The sequence below is a fragment of the Loxodonta africana genome, chromosome 11, assembly GCF_030014295.1.
Source record: "Loxodonta africana isolate mLoxAfr1 chromosome 11, mLoxAfr1.hap2, whole genome shotgun sequence".
NCBI lineage: Eukaryota > Metazoa > Chordata > Mammalia > Proboscidea > Elephantidae > Loxodonta > Loxodonta africana.
Window position 1 is genome coordinate 6763407 of NC_087352.1, and position 17214 is coordinate 6780620.

The window sequence follows — 17214 nt, forward strand, 5'->3', positions numbered from 1 at the left end:
GCAGTGGGAATCATCAGACATGAGGAGGTCAGGCTCTGTGGCCCCAGGGTCATGCTTCACAAATGCCAAGCTACTGTGTCTCTTGGGAAGAAAGAGATGGGGGAAGGTCTTTTTGACAGGAGGCTGGGTGTTGGCTTGGAGGAGGGCTCACTATTCAAGACAAGCATGTGGGTGTCCTCTGATCTTATCTGTGTGGCAGTTGCCGTGAACCATGGCCTGGGTCACAGAGGTGACATCTATGGGGGAAATATTCAGGGAGTTTGGGTGGATGTAGCCAGCCCACCACTACTGTCATCGGCACTCCATTCACTGAGCTCCACCTGGCACTAACCAAGCCAGTGCCTGCCCTCTGGGGCTCTCAGCCCAGCAGATGGAGAGACCCATTACCACACAGGTGACAGGGAGAGCCAGAGGGGTCGGGGCTGGGAAGGGGAAGGTGCAGGCAGAGGGGATGGGGTTGGGATGGGGGAGGTGCAGGCAGGGGGATTAGGGCTGGGACAAGAGAGTATAGGGATCAGGGAGGGGACACAGGCACAGGAAACCCAGAGGAGGCAAAAAGGTTTTTGGAGGAGAACTGAAGGAACATGTAAAAATGAGCCAGACATGTCTGGGATATTAAAAGCTAGTGAGCGGCCATCTAAGATGCACCAATTGATCCCAACCCACCTGGAGCAAAGGAGAATGAACACCAAAGACACAAGGAAAATATTAGCCCAGGAGACAAAAAGGGCCACATAAACCACAGACTCCACCAGCCTGAGACCAGGAGAACTAGATGATGCCCAGCTACCACCAATGACTGCCCTGACAGGGAGCACAACAGGCAGTCAGTCCCTGATGGAGCAGGAGAACAGTGGAGTGCAGAACTCAAATTCTAGTAAAAAGGCCAGACTAAATGGTCTGGCTGAGACTGGAGGAACTGCAGAAGACATGGTCCCTGGACTCTCCATTAGTCCAGAACTAAAACCATTCCTGAGGCCAACTCTTCAGACAAAGATTAGGCTGGACTCTAAAACAGAAAATAATACTGGTGAAGAGTGTGCTTCTTAATTCAAGTAGATACAGAAGACTAAATGGGCAGCTCCTGTCTGGAGGTGGGATGAGAAGGCGGAAAGGGAGAGGAGCTGGCTGAATGGGCACGGGAAACCCGGGGTGGAAAGGAGGAGTGTGCCGTCACAATATAGGGACTACAAGTAGGGTCACATAACAATGTGTGTATAAATTTTTGTATGAGAAACTAACTTGAACTGTAAACTTTCACCTAAAGCACAATTAAAAAAAAAAAAAGGCAAATAAAAATGAGCCAGGCAAAGAAGAAGAATGGAAAGAGTATAACAAGTGAAAAAACAGTATATGCAAAGGACCTTAGGCTATGGGGGTCCTGGAGTGGTCTAGCTCTTTGCTACTCAAAGTGTTTGTTTATGGGCCAGCAGCTTCAGTATTGTTACAGTTGTCTATTGCTGCATAAGAAACAACTCAATATGTAGTTTTAAAACAATGTCACATTTATTTTGCTCACAATTCTGCAAGCTGCAGGGACAGCTCACCTTGGCTTCATAATGTCCAGGACCTCAGCTAGAGTCATCCAAGGGCATGATTACTCACATGTCTGGCAGTTGATACTGGCTGTTGGCTGGGGGCCTCAGTCCCTCTTCATGTCACCTCTCCATGTGGCTAGATTGGACTTCCACACTATGTGGTAGGTAGGTTCCAAAGGCAAGGGCCTGAGAGAGAGAGCCAGGCAGAAGTCATATCCCCTTGTGTGACCTATCCTCAGAAGTCACATGGGGTCACTTTCACTGCCTTCCATTTGTTGAGGCAATCACAAAGTCCTGCTTGGGTCCAGGGGGAGGGGAAACACAGGCTGCACCTTTCTTTTTCTTTTTTTAATTGTAATTTAGATGAAGGTTTACAGAACAAACCAGTTTCTCATCAGTTAGTACACACATTGTTCTATGGCATTGGTTATCAACCCCACGACATGTCAACACTTTCCCGTCTCAACCCTGAGTTCCCTATTACCAGCTTTTCTGCGTACCCCTCCGCCACCTTCCAGTCCAGCCTGTACCTTTTGATGGGGAAGTGCAAGGTTTTGGAATAGCTTGTGGGACCGGGAATATTGGAGTGGTCAGTTTTGGAAAAAACTAACTGCCACGCCTCACCTGGAAGCTTGTCAGATGCGCTAAATCTCAGGTCCCACCCCAGATCTATGGAATCAGAATCTGAATTTAACAAGAAAACTTCCTCAGCCTGCCATGTGGAGGGTGGATTACCACTGATCATGGAGCTGATTTTGACTCACGGTGATCCTGTGTGTGTCAGAGTGGAACTGAGGTCCACAGGGGTTTTCAGTGGCTGAGATCTTTTCAAGTAGATTGCCAGGTCTTTCTTCCAAGGTGCCTCTGGGTGGACTCCAACCGCCAACCAACCTTTAGAAGGGTCGAAAATGGTGGTTGGGAGGAAGGAATGAGAATGACTGCTAATGGGTACATTCTCTGGGTTTCTTTTTCAGATGATGAAAATATTCTGGAATTAGTGGTGATCATTGCACAATCTCTGAATATGCTGAAAACCTCTGAATCGAACACTTCAAACTGGCTAATTTTATGGTATATAAATTATATCTCGAAAAAAGATATGATTGAGGTGGTGAGCCACGTGGGCAAAATGGGGCTGGACCAGGGCAGGGTGGTAGGGATGGGAGGAGATCCTCATGGAGGGAGGCTCAGGAGGACAGTGGACAGTGGACAGGCTGTGGAGGCTGATCAGTAGGGCTGGGCGGGAGGAAGGTGTCCAGGACAGGGCTTAGGGCACTGGCTTGGGGGCTGGAGGACTGAGATGCAGACTAGAAGCACATTTGGTGGAAGATCACATGTGTGAATATTACAGCTTGACTGTGTGTGGGGGAAGCGTGTGCAGGCTGTGGTGGCCAATTTTATGTGTTAACTTCGCTAGGCTATGACTCTCAGTGGTTTGGCAGACACTGGACTGGTTGCTGTTCTGTAATGTACTGTGCTGTACTGCACTGTAATGTAATGTGATGTGATGTGATGTAATTACCTTCCATAATGTGATCTGATGTGATCAACCAATCAGTTGAAGAGTTTCCTTAGGAGGTATGGTCTACCTCCAGACTATAAATGGATGGTGTTCTGGCCATTGCTGTTGAGTCGATTCCAACTCATAGTGACCCTATAGGACAGAGTAGAACTGCCCCATAGGGTTTCCAAGATTATAATCTTTATGGAAGCAGACTGCTACATCTTTCTCCCGTGGAGTGGCTGCTGGGTTTGAACCACCAGCCTTTTGTTTAGCAGCCGAGCATTTAACCACTCACCTTCTGGCAGAGCTCACTTTCTCTCGACCCTGAATTCTTCCTGTCGCCCGACCTAAGGATCTTGGGCTGTAAGCCTGCAGAAGTCTCTGGCCCGCTGCCTGACTTGCAGATTTTGGATTTGCCAGCTCCCCACAATCCTGTGAGCCAGCAGAAGACAACAGCCTGCTGCCTGACCTATGGATTTGGGAGTTGCCAGCCCCTACAGTTGTAAGCCATTTCCTTGAAGTAGATCAATCTCTCTCTCTTTATACATACATATATATATATATACACACACACACACACACACAAACATACACACACAGAGGAAACCCTGGTGATGTAGTGCTTAAGAGCTACGGCTGCTAACCAAGAGGTCGGCAGTTTGAATTCACCAGCTGCTCCTAGGAAACCTATGGGGCAGTTCTGCTCTGTCTTATAGGGTCATTATGAGTCGGAATGGACTCGATGGCCATGGATTTGGTTTTTTATATGTACATATCTCATGGTTTTGCTCCTCTAGAGAACCCAGACTAAGACATAGGTCAATCTCATGTATGCACACACATGGACATGTTCAAGGGAGGTGGCTCCTGTTGCCCAAGGGAGCAGAGTCTGTGAGGTGTCCCACCTGGCCTCAGCACAGGCTGTGTGTTTGGGGTGTGGGGGGCCAGGCCTGTCTGCTACACCCAGCATTGCTGGTCCTCCATGCCAAATATCCTGAGCCCCTCATTTGTCATCTGTGCTACCGTGTCAGCCTGAGAAAATACAGACATCTCTGGCCCACACTACATCAGATGTTTAGGGTTATTTTGACTAATGGCCAGGATTTTAGGGGCTGGGTCCCATGGATTAGAGAACAGGGACCTGGGTGCCTGGGTCTTCAAGGGTCAGAGGTTAGGGGTCTAAGTATCTTTGTCCATATAGGTCAGAGGTTGAGGGTTGCTGACTGGTTTCTGAGGGTCAGAGGCATGGGTACTTGGGTCCCGGTGGGTCAAACGTTAAAGTTGTGGGCTTCTCTGGGGGTCAGAGGTCAGGGCACTGGATGATCTGGCATCTGCGAGCTCTGTATTGGGCAAGTGACCACCTCTCTCAGCCTCAGTTTCTTTACGGGTGAATAGGGATGCTTATGGTACCCACCTCGAGGAGCTGAGTAAAGATTCACATTGGAAGCACCGGCACAGCACCTGGCATTAAAATATGGCTACTGATTGGTAAGATGGGCTTTGAGGCTGGGATTTGGTGCCCAGGACCGTCTGCCCAGGGCTACACTTTTCATTCTTTCCACAAATGTTTACTGAGTGCTTGCTAAGTGCTGGGCACTGTTCAGATGCTGGGGATACTTGGAAAATACAACAAGACAAGCAAAACCAAACCAAACTAAAATACTAGCTATCACAGTAGCAACTCTTTGCAAGTATTGGGCCTGGGTGGGGGGAGTTTGATACACCCCAGCACATGTGACCACACAAAGGCGTCATCTTAAACAGTAGTAAAAAACAACCCCCCTGCAAAACACAAACGCGTTGCGGTCAAGTTGATTCCGACTCATAGCGACCCTATCTATAGTAATCCTCCCTTATGCATGGGTGATTCTTTTTGAGATCCCTGTGGTTGTCTGAAACCAAACCCTATATATACTATGTTTTATCCTATACGTACTTACCTATTATAAAGTTTAATTTATAAATTAGGTTAAGAGATTAACAACAATAACTGATAATAGAATAGAACAATTATTACAATATACTGTAAAAAATTATGTGAATTGCATTGGGCAAATCTGCTGCAAAGGACCTCTTTAAAGTATTAAAAAGCAAAGATGTCACCTTGAAGACTAAAGTGCGCCTGACCCAAGCCATGGTGTTTTCAATTGCTTCATACGCATGTGAAAGCTGGAAGACGAATAAGGAAGACCTAAGAAGAACTGATACCTTTGAATTGTGGTGTTGGCAAAGAATATTGAATATACCACAGACTGCCAAAAGAACAATAAATCTGTTCTGGAAAAATGATCCTTAGAAGCAAAGATGGCGAGACTACGTCTCACATACTTTGGACATGTTATCAGGAGGCATCAGTCCCTAGGGAAGGACATCATGCTTGGTAAAGTAGAGGGTCAGCAAAGAAGAGGAAGACCCTCAACGAGATGGATTGACACAGTGACTGGAACAAGGGGCTCAAGCATAACAATGATTGTGAGGATGGCGCAGGACTCAGCAGTGTTTCCTTCTGTCGTACACAGGGTTGCTATGAGTTGAAAGCGACACGATGGCACCTAATAACAGCAACAACATTAGCATAGTAATCAACCACTTCCCTGCAAGATTGTGGCCCAGACAATAATTTTTGTCAGAATTATAAACCCAAGGACAGAAAGGCCATGTAGAAAGAGAAATCCATAGCACTGCACTAGAGCTTCATAACAAAACACCACAAAGTGGGTGGCTTTCAACAAAACAAATTTATTTTCTCACAGTTCTGAAGAACTGTGGGTGTCAGTTGTGTTGAATCCTTCTGAAGCTTGAGGGATAACCTCTTCCGGGCCTCTCTCCTGGCTTCTGGTAGCTCCAGGTGTTCCTTCACGTGCAGCCGCGGTGTCAGCAACTTCTACATGTAGAATTCAGTGACATCGATTATATTCTTTCAATCGTGCAACCATTCTCACCCTCCTTTTCTGAGTTGTTCTTCCCCCATTAACATAAACTCACTGTTCCCTAAGTTTCTTATCTAATCTTTTGAGTTGCTGTTGTCAATTTAATCCTATATAAATAGATCTTGAAAGAGCACAATGCTCAAGGCAGACATTCTTTACTAATTAAGCTAAACTATTGTTTGGTTTTAAGAAGACTTCATGGGCTATTTTTGGTTTAAGTTTTAAAGATTATCTTAGGGCAATAAATTCAGGGACTCATCCAGGCTCCATGGCTCTAGAGAGCCTGGAGTCCATAAGAATTTGAAATTCTGTTCTGCATTTTCCTCCTTCTACAGAATCTTTGATCAAAGTGTTCAATTATGGTAGCCAGGCACCATCCAGTTCTTTTGGTCTCATGGCAAAGGAGGCAATTGTTCATGGATGCAATTAGCCACACATTCCATATCCTGACTCTCCTTCTTCCTCTGTTGCTCCAGATGAATAGAGATCAGTTGTTGTGTCTTGGATGGTAAGCTTCCCTATTAAATGAAATACAGATATCAGAATTTCTGTGGAACATGTGGAGTAAGGCACCAAAAGGCTCAGAGAAGTGAGCATGCTAGAATGGGTCTCCTATATAAGATGGAAAATCCACCAGTCAACTAGGGTGGCTAGTGAGCAAGCACTTCAGTGATGAAAAAGACAGTAGCATCACTGAGAATCCAAGTGGTGTCCATCTTCTGTAGACTGGGGCTGAAATATGAAATGCTGTTATAAAGCTGGGCTCCATCATAGCCACAGGGATGATAGGATCCAGGCATAGAAGAGGCCGGCATATAACCATCAGAAACAAAGTGGATGGATGCAATCCCTGTAACAGGCATGAATATCAGAGTCTGGCAAGGAGGGTGACCTGTAGAGATCACCAGAGATGGTTTATAGAACATGGTGGTCCTAGTGACAAGATATATGGACAACCAACAAGGGTGTCACTTAATATACACAGTCATAGATGAAGAATGGAGATTCAGCTATCCCAGTATAAAGTTATGATCCCTTGCCTAGTTTCAAGACATGAAACAGTCCACAGACCCAGAATCTTTTGGCTGATAAAGAGGCTGGGTCTTCATGAGGAAGGACTCTACAACACCAAAGCAAGCGTACACTTTTGTGATTTCCCAGTACACCTCTGAAGGAACCTACAGCCATTTACTTTGGCAATCATGTACTGTGGAAAGGGCAATACCCAGATCATTTGAGAGCTCTTTACACAGAGTTCAAGTTGACACTGATACCCAGGGGCTGAGAGCCCTACTGTGGTCCCTACTGAAATGTTTGAACGTTAGCCCATTCTTTCTGGTACAGTGACTCTGTAGGCCTTCTGTAGTCTTTTGATACTCCCTGAATCATTCAATGGTTTGCCCATATAATCCTTCAGTAATGTAACTCGAGGCTTGAATTATTGAATATATCATGGGCTTTCAGAAGAGCAAACAAATCTGTCTTAGAAGAAGTACAGCCAGAATGCACCTTAGAAGCAGGGATGGTGAGACATCATCCCATGTCCTTTGGACATGCTATCAGGAGGGACCAGTCCCTGGAGAAGAGCATCATGCTTGGTAAAGTAGAGGGTCAGTGAAAAAGAGGAAGACCCTCAATGACATGAATTGACACAGTGGCTGCAGCAATGGGTTTAGACAGCAATGATTGTGAGGATGGCACAGGACTGGCAGTGTTTCGTTGTTGTACATAGGATTAAACAAAATACATTATTGAAACTATTTTCACCTACTTCTCACTTTTTCAAGGTGGCTACCGGAAAATTTAAAAATCACATTTGTAGCGGGATGCTGGTGAAGAGTGAGCTTCTTGGATCAGGTGGACACTTGAGACTATGTTGGCATCTCCTGCCTGGAGGGGAGATGAGAGAGTAAAGGGGGTTAGACGCTGGTGAAATGGCCACGAAACGAGAGAGTGGCGGGAGAGAGCGGGCTGTCTCATTAGAGGGAGAGCAATTGGGAGTATGTAGCAAGGTGTATATAAGTTTTTGTGTGACAGACTGACTTGATTTGGAAACTTGCACTTAAAGCACAACAAAAATTAAAAAAAAAAAAAGATTCTGTCAAAAAAAAAAATCACACGTGTGACTTACATTACTACTGGTTACACACTGCCCTGGTTAAGGGCTTGGCTGCCAACTGGAAGGTCGGTGGTTGGAACTCATTAGCCTCTCCAGGGAAGAAAGATGTGGCAGTCTGCTTCCATAAAAATTACAGCCTTGGAAACACTATTGGGCAGTTGTACTCTGTCTTATAGGCTCGCTATGTATCAGAATTGACTGGAAGGCAACGGGTTCGGTTTGGTTTGGATGCACACCGGCTGTGGAGCCCTACGTCCGCCAGGTGGCGCCAACACAAGCCGCTGCAGACCCGTGAACTTCCGAAAGACCGAACTAAACAGGGACAGGATCCCGTCTTTGGGGTTCTTTGAGGAAGCAGACCCTTACAGAATGCATTGAGACTTTCTGTTCCCACACGGGGGCTGCGGTGAAGGGGAGAGGGGGAACTCTAAGTTCTGGTGAGCAGGGGACAGACAGTGTGGTAGACTGAATAACGGCCCTGTCTTAGTAACCTAGTGCTGCCATAAAAACAAACTACAGCAAACAAACAAACAAAAACACCACAACTGGGTGGCTTTAAAGAACAGAAATTAATTTTCTTACAGTTCTGGAGGCTAGAAGTCTGATTTCAGGACACTGGCTCTAGAGGAAGATTCTTCTTTGTCTCTTTCAGCTTCTAGTGAAAAAGAAGCACCCCCCAAACCCACTGCCATCAAGTCTATTCCAACTCACAGCGACCCTATAGGACAGAGTAGAACTGTCTCATAGAGTTTCCAACGAGCACCTGGTGGATTTGAACTGCCAACCTCTTGGTTTGCAGCCATAGCACTTAACCACCGTGCCACCAGGGTTCCAGCTTCTGGTAGCTGCCGGCAACCCTTAGTGTTCCTGGGTTTGTAGATGCAGCCATCTCTGTTGCCACATGGCGTCAGTCCTCCCCGTGTGTGTCTGTGTGTGTGTGCGTGTGTCTGTGCCTGTCCTCCCCTTCATAAGAAACCATTCAGAAGGGATTAGGTTTAGAAACCATCGTACTCTAGTATGATCTCAGTAACATAGAAAAAGAAAAACCCTATTTCCAAACAGGGTCACATTCACCAGTTCAGGAGTTAGGACTTCAACATATGTTTTTGGGGGACACAAGTCCATTCATAACACTCCACCCTTTACCCCTTGTCCCCCCTTCAAATTCATATCCTTCCCATATGCAAAATATATTCCCCATTCCAGCATTCCCGAAGGTCTTAGGCTATTCCAACATCCACTCTCGGTCCAAAATCTCGTCTTCTGAACCATCTAAGTCAAGTAGGAGTGATACTCTAGGTGTTTTCCATCCTGGGGAAAATTCCTCTCCATCTGTGCACTTGTGAAATGTAGAATGCAAGTTATCTGCTTCCCAGGTACCATGGTGAAACAGGCGTAATGTAGACATTCCCATTCCAAAAGGAAGAAATTTGAGAGAAAAACGGGGTTATGGGTACCAAGCAGCTCCAAAACCCAGCAGGGCAAATCTCATTAGATCTCAAGGCTTGAAGATAATCCTCTGTTTTCCGGCACTATCTTGGTGTCAGCCATATGGTTGGCCATATCTTTTTGGGGGACACAATTTAATCCACAACAGCCCTCAAAGATATCCAGGTCCTAATCTCTGGAACATACGAATATGTTACTTTATATGGCAGAAGGGGTTATTTAAGGATTTTCAGATGAGATTACCCTGGATTATCTGCATGGACCCTAGATATAATCACAAGTGTCCTTATAAGAAGGAGGTAGAGGGATATGTGACATAGCGGAGGAGAAGGCAATGTGACAACAGAAGCAAGAGGTCGGAGTGATGTGATGTGAGGAAGAGCCCATGAGCCATGGGATGTGGGCAGCCTCTAGAAGTCAGAAAGGACAAGGAGGCCCCCTAGAGCCTCCAGAGAGAATGCAGCCCTGCCAAGACCTTGACTTTAGACTTCTAAGTTCCAGAACTGTAAGATAATACATTTGTCTTGTTCTAAGCCATTAAGTTTGTGGTACTTTGTTATGGTAGCTGTAGGAAACCAATACTGTTAGGGAAAAGACACAGAGGCAATATTAATTTTTTACATTAAACTATAATTTAAGTTTGAAATGAAAACAAAAACAATACCAATACCAAGACTTAGAAGTATTCCAGGAGCGTTCTTTCCTTTTTTTTATTTAATTGCTGCAGGAGGCATGACCTTGGTCCAGAACCTTAGGGCTCTGCACTGCAACTCTCCTATTAAGTCTTGCCAGAGGATGCACGAAACATCTTTCCATACCACAAAAGAACAAAAAATCTGTTGCATTTGAGTCGATTCCAACTCATAACAACCCTATAGGACAGAGTAGAACTGCCCCATAGGGTTTCCAAGGAGTGGCTGGTGGATTCTAACTACCGACATTTTGGTTAGCAGACGAATACTTAACCACTGCGCCACCAGGACTCCATCTATACCACAGACACCTCCATCAACATGGGTTAGAAGGGAGCACAAAGTATAATAACTTTGGAGACTATGTCCAGCATGCCTAAGACCACTGGATCCCTAAAACCACCATAGATACAGCAGATCCCTGAGTATTTACAGTTGTGGATGGTCCCTGAGGCTATAGAGCTCTTACACTTTGTTTTAAATTGCTGATTACTAGAGCTGAGTCTGTCACTAAGGTCCTTGTCATCAGTGGTACTTGTTAGCAGGCATCCAATTCCACACTTTTTTTTTTTTAATTTTTATTGTGCTTTAAGTGAAAGTTTCCAAATCAAGTCAGTCTCTCACACAAACACTTATATACACCTTGCTATGTACCCCCAACTGCTCTCCCCCTAATGAGACAGCCCGTTCTCTCCCTCCACTCTCTCTTTTTGTGTCCATTTCGTCAGCTTCTAACCCCCTCTACCCTCTCATCTCCCCTCCGGGGAGGGGATGCCAACATAGTCTCAAGTATCCACCTGATCCAAGAAGCTCACTCCTCACCAGCATCCCTCTCCAATCCATTGTCCAGTCCAATCCATGTCTGAAGAGTTGGCTTTGGGAATGTTTCCTATCCTGGGCCAACAGAAGGTCTGGGGGCCATGGCTGCTGGGGTCATTCCAATCTCAGTCAGACCATTAAGTCTGGTCTTTTGATGAGAATTTGGGGTCTGCATCCCACTGCTCTCCTGCTCCCTCAGGGGTTCTCTGTTGTGTTCCCTGTCAGGGCAGTCATCGGTTGTAGCCGGGCACCATCCAGCTCTTCTGGTCTCAGGCTGATGTGGTCTCTGGTTTTTGTGGCCCTTTCTGTCTCTTGGGCTCATAATCGCCTCGTGTCCTTGGTATTCTTCATTCTCCTTCGATCCTGGTGGACTGAGACCAAGTGATGCATCTTAGCTGGCCACTTGCAGGCGTTTAAGACCTCAGACCCCTCTCTCCCAGGTGGGATGCAGAATGTTTTCTTAATAGATTTTATTATGCCAGTTGACTTAGATGTCCCCTGAAACCATGGTCCCCAAACCCCCGCCCCTGCTACGTTGGCGTTCAAAGCATTCAATTTATCCCGGAAACCTCTTTGCTTTTGGTTTAGTCCAGTTCTGCTGACCTCGCCTTCATCTAAAGTAGTTCTTATCTACTATCTAATTAGTGAACACTCCCTCCCACCCTCCCTCCTTCCCCCTTCCTGTAACCATCAAAGATTATTTTCTTCTCTGTTTAAACTATTTTTTCAGTTCTTATAATAGCGGTCTTATACAATATTTGTCCTTTTGCAACTGACTAATTTCACTCGCATAATGCCTTCCAGATTCCTCCATGTTATAAAATGTTTCACAGATTCCTCACTGTTCTTTACTGATGTGTAGTATTCCATCGTGTGAATATACCATAATTTATTTATCCATTCATCCGTTGCTGGGCACCTTGGTTGCTTCCATCTTTTTGCTATTGTAAACAGTGCTGCAGTGAACATGGGTGTGCATATATCTGTTTATGTAAAGGCTCTTATTTCTCTAGGATATATTCCAAGGAGTGGGATTGCTGGATAGTATGGTAGTTCTATTTCTAGCTATTTAAGGAAGCACTGTTCAATAGGCAAAGCAATGTCAAACATCAAACACCCACCTCTCCACCACACAGCTGAAAGGGTTGGAGTCTGCCAACAAGGACCTATTCTCATGAAATAGGCCCACACAGGTCCATGCAGAGGGGAAAGGTGCTCAAAGTCCAAAGACCATTTATGCCTGGACAGGAGCCGCTTCTGTCCTGAGCTCCCCCGGTTAGTGGAGCAGGCAAATTATCTTTTCCTCAGTTGCAATTTTTTTCCTTCCCCAAGGCTGGGACGATGGCTCTAGGTGCTCAACAGGGCCTATCTCAGGCCCAGGGAATTCAGCTGCTGAAGCTGGCTTGGGGGTGGGGGGATGCGTTAAAATATACACAAGTACTTAGCTTTTGCCCAGAACTCTGTTCTTGTCTGGTTCTGGAGGTGAAAGTAGGCTGTGTGGCTGGCTGCTTCTCTCTGAGGAAAGTGCGGCCTAATGCTAGTACCAGCCCACCGCCGCTGCTCTGGGAATGGTGCCTAAGGGCTCCCTGCAATTCAGGTCTGATAACTCCTCTCTGCTTTTGAACCGTCTCTTCCTCTGCCTGCCCCTCAGTTCGTTCTCTAAGCTTGCCTTTGATGCTCAGGGCTCCTGTCTTGTCATAAATATACTCGTTTCACTTGTTTTTTCTGGTCTTTGTTGTAAAGAGGGCTCGTCGGAAGCGCCTGTCTATTCCTCCATCTTGGCTCCTCCCAATTCCACACTTTGACTTAAGACACAACCTAATCTTGTAGATTGAGTCCTGGTTCATTAACATAACTGCCTGTAACCCTGCCTTATTAACATCATAGGGGTAGGATTTACAACACAGAGGAAAATCACATCAGATGACAAAATGATGGACAATCACACAATACTGGAAATCATGGCCTAGCCAAGATGACACATATTTTTTTGGAGGACACAATTTAATCCATGACAATGACTTTATATTGCGGTAACTGCATCTCCATTCTTCGTCTCTTGACCATGTATATTAAGTGCACCTTTGTTTGTCATCCATATATCTTGTTGCTGGGACCACCATGTTCTGTGAACCATCCCCAGTGATCTCTGCAGGTCACTGTCCTTCCTGCACTCTGATATTCATGCCTGTTAGAGGAATTACATCCATCCACTTTGCTTCTGATGGTTAAGTGCTGGTTTCTTCTATTTCTGGATCCCGTCATCCCTGTGGCTGCTATGGAGCCCATCTCTGTAATAGCCTCTCCTATTTTCAGGCCTGGCCTACAGATGATGGACAACACTTAGATTCTCAGTGATGCTAGTGTCCCTTTCATCAGTGAGGTGCTTGCTCACTGGCCACCCTAGTCGGCTGGTGGATTTTCCATCTTACGAATGAGACCCGTTCTAGCATGCTCTCTTCTCTGAAACTTTTGGTCTCTTACTCCACATGTCCCCGGCAGTCTACTTCTGAAAAGAATTAGCCAGTGAAAACCGTATGGATAGTGGTGGAACATTGTTTGATATAGCGCTGGAAGGTGAGCCCCTCAGGTTGGAAGACACTCAAAATATGACTGGGAAGACTTGCCTCCTCAAAGTAGAGTTGACCTTAATGGCGTGGATGGAGTCAAGCTTTCAAGACCTTTGTTTGCTGATGTGGCACTACTCAAAAGAAGAAGAAACAGCTGCAAACATCCATTAATAATCACAGCCTAGAAAAACTAGGAAAACTGGAAATCATCAAAAATGAAATGGAATGCATAAAGATCGATATCCTAGGCATTAGCAAGACGAAATGGACTGGTATTGGCCATTATGAATGGGGCAATCATATGGCCTACTATGCTGGGAATGACAACTTGAAGAGGAATGGTGCTGCATTCATTGCCAAAAAGAACATTTCAAGATCTGTCCTGAAGTACGACGCTATCAGTGATAGGATAATATCCACACGCCTACAAAAAAAGACCAGTTCATACCACTATTGTTCAAATTTACACACCAACCACTAAGGCCAAAGATGAAGAAATTGAAGATTTTTACCAGCTTCTGCAGTCTGAAATTGATTGAACATGCAATCAAGATGCATTGATAATTACTTGTGATTGGAATTCAAAAGCTGGAAACAAAGAAGGGTCCCTAGCTGGAAAATATGGCCTTGGTGATAGAAATGATGCCAGAGGTCACATGATAGAATTTTGCAAGACCAAAGACTTCTTCATTGCAAATACCTTTTTTCACCAACATAAACAGTGACTATACACATGGGCCTCATCAGCTGGAATACACAGGTATCATATTGACTACATCTTTTGGAAGGGGATGATGGAAAACTCAATATCATCAGTCAGGACATGGCCAGGGGCCGACAGTGGAACAGACCATCAATTACTCATATGCAAGTTCAAGTTGAAACTGAAGAAAATTAGAACAAGTCCACGAGAGCCAAAGTATGAACTTGAGTATATCCCACCTGAATTTAGAGACCATCTCAAGAATAGGTTTGACACGTTGAACACTAATGACCTAAGATCAGATGAGTTGTGGAATGACATCAAAGACATCATACATGAAGAAAGTAAGAAGTCATTAAAAAGACAGGAAAGAAACAAAAGACCAAAACGGATGTCAGAAGAGACTCTGAAACTTGCTTTTGAATATCAAACAGCTAAAGCAAAAGGAAGAAATGATGAAGTAAAAGAACTGAACAGAAGATTTCAAAGGGCAGCTCAGAAAGACAAAGTATTATAACGACTTGTGCAAAGAGCTGGAGATGGAAAACCAAAAGGGAAGAACATGCTCAGCATTTCCAAAGCTGAAAAAACTGAAGAAAAAAATTCAAGCCTCGAGTTGCAATGCCGAAAGATTCTACGGGAAAATGTTAAATGACGCAGGAACCATCAAAAGAAGATGGAAGGGGAGGTGGAGCCAAGATGGCGGAATAGACAGACACTTCTGGCGAGCCCTCTTTACAACAAAGACCTGAAAAAAAAAGTGAAACGAGTATATTTGTGACAGGCTGGGAGCCCTAAGCTTCAAAGGCAAGCTTAGAAAACCAACTGAGGGGCAGGGGGAGGAAGAGACCGTTCAGATGTGGAGAGGAGTTACTGGACCTGAATTGCAGGGACCCCTCAGGCACCATTCCCAGAGGGGCAGCGGTGGCAGCGGTGGGCTGGTACTAGCTTTTAGCTGCAGTTTCCTCAGAGAGAATCGGTCAGCCACACAGCCTACTCATACCTCTGGAACCAGAGGAAAACAGCGCTCTAGGCAAAAGCTAAGTGCTTGGGTATATTTCAATGCACCCCCCCCACCAGCCCCAAGTCAGCTTCAGTGACTGAATTCCCTGAGCCCTGAGATAGGCCCTGTTGAGCACCTAGAGCCATCCTCCCGGCCTTGGGGAAGGAAAAAATTCGCAACTGGGGAAAAGATAATTTGCCTGCTCCACTAACCGGGGGAGCTCAGGACAGAAGTGGCTCCTGTCCAGGCATAAACAGTCTGTGGACTTTCAGCACCTTTCCCTTCTGCATGGACTTGTGTGGGCCTATTTCATGAGAATAGGCCCTTGTTGGCAGACTCCAACCCTCTCAGCTGTGTGGTGGAGAGGTGGGTGTTTGATGTTTGACATTGTTTTCCCTATTAAACAAGGTCTTCACCTACCCACATCAGGGACCTAAGGACTGGTAGCTCCACTCAGGTCACCCAGCCACCCGCGACGGGTCCAGAGATAACTGGTATCTCCCAGTCCTTACAAACAAAAACTTTGGGTGCCCATGGTCCGTCTGCGGAACACACCCACCTGCACTCTCTAGGGAACAGGGAGGCACTTTCCTGAGAGACACTTGGGAGTCAGTTCTCAGCTTCTTGCCTTGTTCAGAGCGTGACCCCCTGCTGCAATCAGATATTGGTATATATGCCAATCACCCCTGCCCCTCTAAGAAGGTAGGACAGAGCCTGTAACACACACTTGATGATCAGATACCTGGACACCTGAGCTGAATTCATACAAGAAAAGTGAATGGACTCCTAGAATGATATACCTGATAACAGCTCTAGCCATCTGGAGACAGGACGTCAGAGCTCCAAAGGTGAAAATAATCAAGCTAGCTCACTCAAGCAACCCATAGGGGTATACCAAAACAAAACAAAGCAAGAAGCTACAACACAGTCAGCAAGCATAAACTAATACAATAACTTATAGATGTCTCGGAGACAACAGTCAATATCAAGTCACATAAAGAAACAGACCATGACCACCTCAACTGACTCTCAGAACAAAGAATCCAGGGATCTTCTAGATGAAAGTGCATTCCTGGAATTACCAGAGCCAGAATACAAAAGTTTAATATAAAGAACCCTTCAAGACATCAGGAAGAAAATGAGGTGTTACGCAGAACAAGCCAAGGAACACACAGATAAAGCAATTGAAGAAATTAGAAAGATTTTTCAGGAACGTAATGAAAAGTTTAACAAGCTGGAAAAATCCATAGACAGACAGCAACCAGAAATTCAGAAGATTAACAATAAAATTACAGAAGTAGACAACTGAATAGAAAGTCAGAGGAGCAGAATTGAGCAAGTAGAAGCCAGAATTTCTGGACTTGAAAGTAAATCACTTGGCACTAATATATTTGAAGAAAAAATCAGATAAAAGAATTAAAAAATGAAGAAACCTTAAGAATCATGTGGGACTCTATCAAGAGAAATAACCTATGAGTGATTGGAGTACCAGAACAGGGAGGGATAACAGGAAATACAGAAAGAATTGTTGAAGATTTGTTGGCAGAAAACTTCCCTGAGAACGTGAAAGATGAGAAGATATCTATCTAAGATGCTCATCGAACTCCACATAAGGTAGATGTCAAAAGAAAGTCACCAAGACATATTATAATCAAATTTGCCAAAACCAAAGATAGAGAATTATAAGAGCAGCGAGGGATAAACGAAAAGTCACCTACAGAGGAGAGCCAATAAGAATAAGCTTGGACTACTCAGTAGAAACCATGAAGGCAATGGGATGACATATTTAAAAAACTGAAGGAAAAAAATTGCCTGCCAAGAATCATATATCCATCAAAACTGTCTCTTAAATATGAAGGTGAAATCAAGACATTTTCAGATAAACAG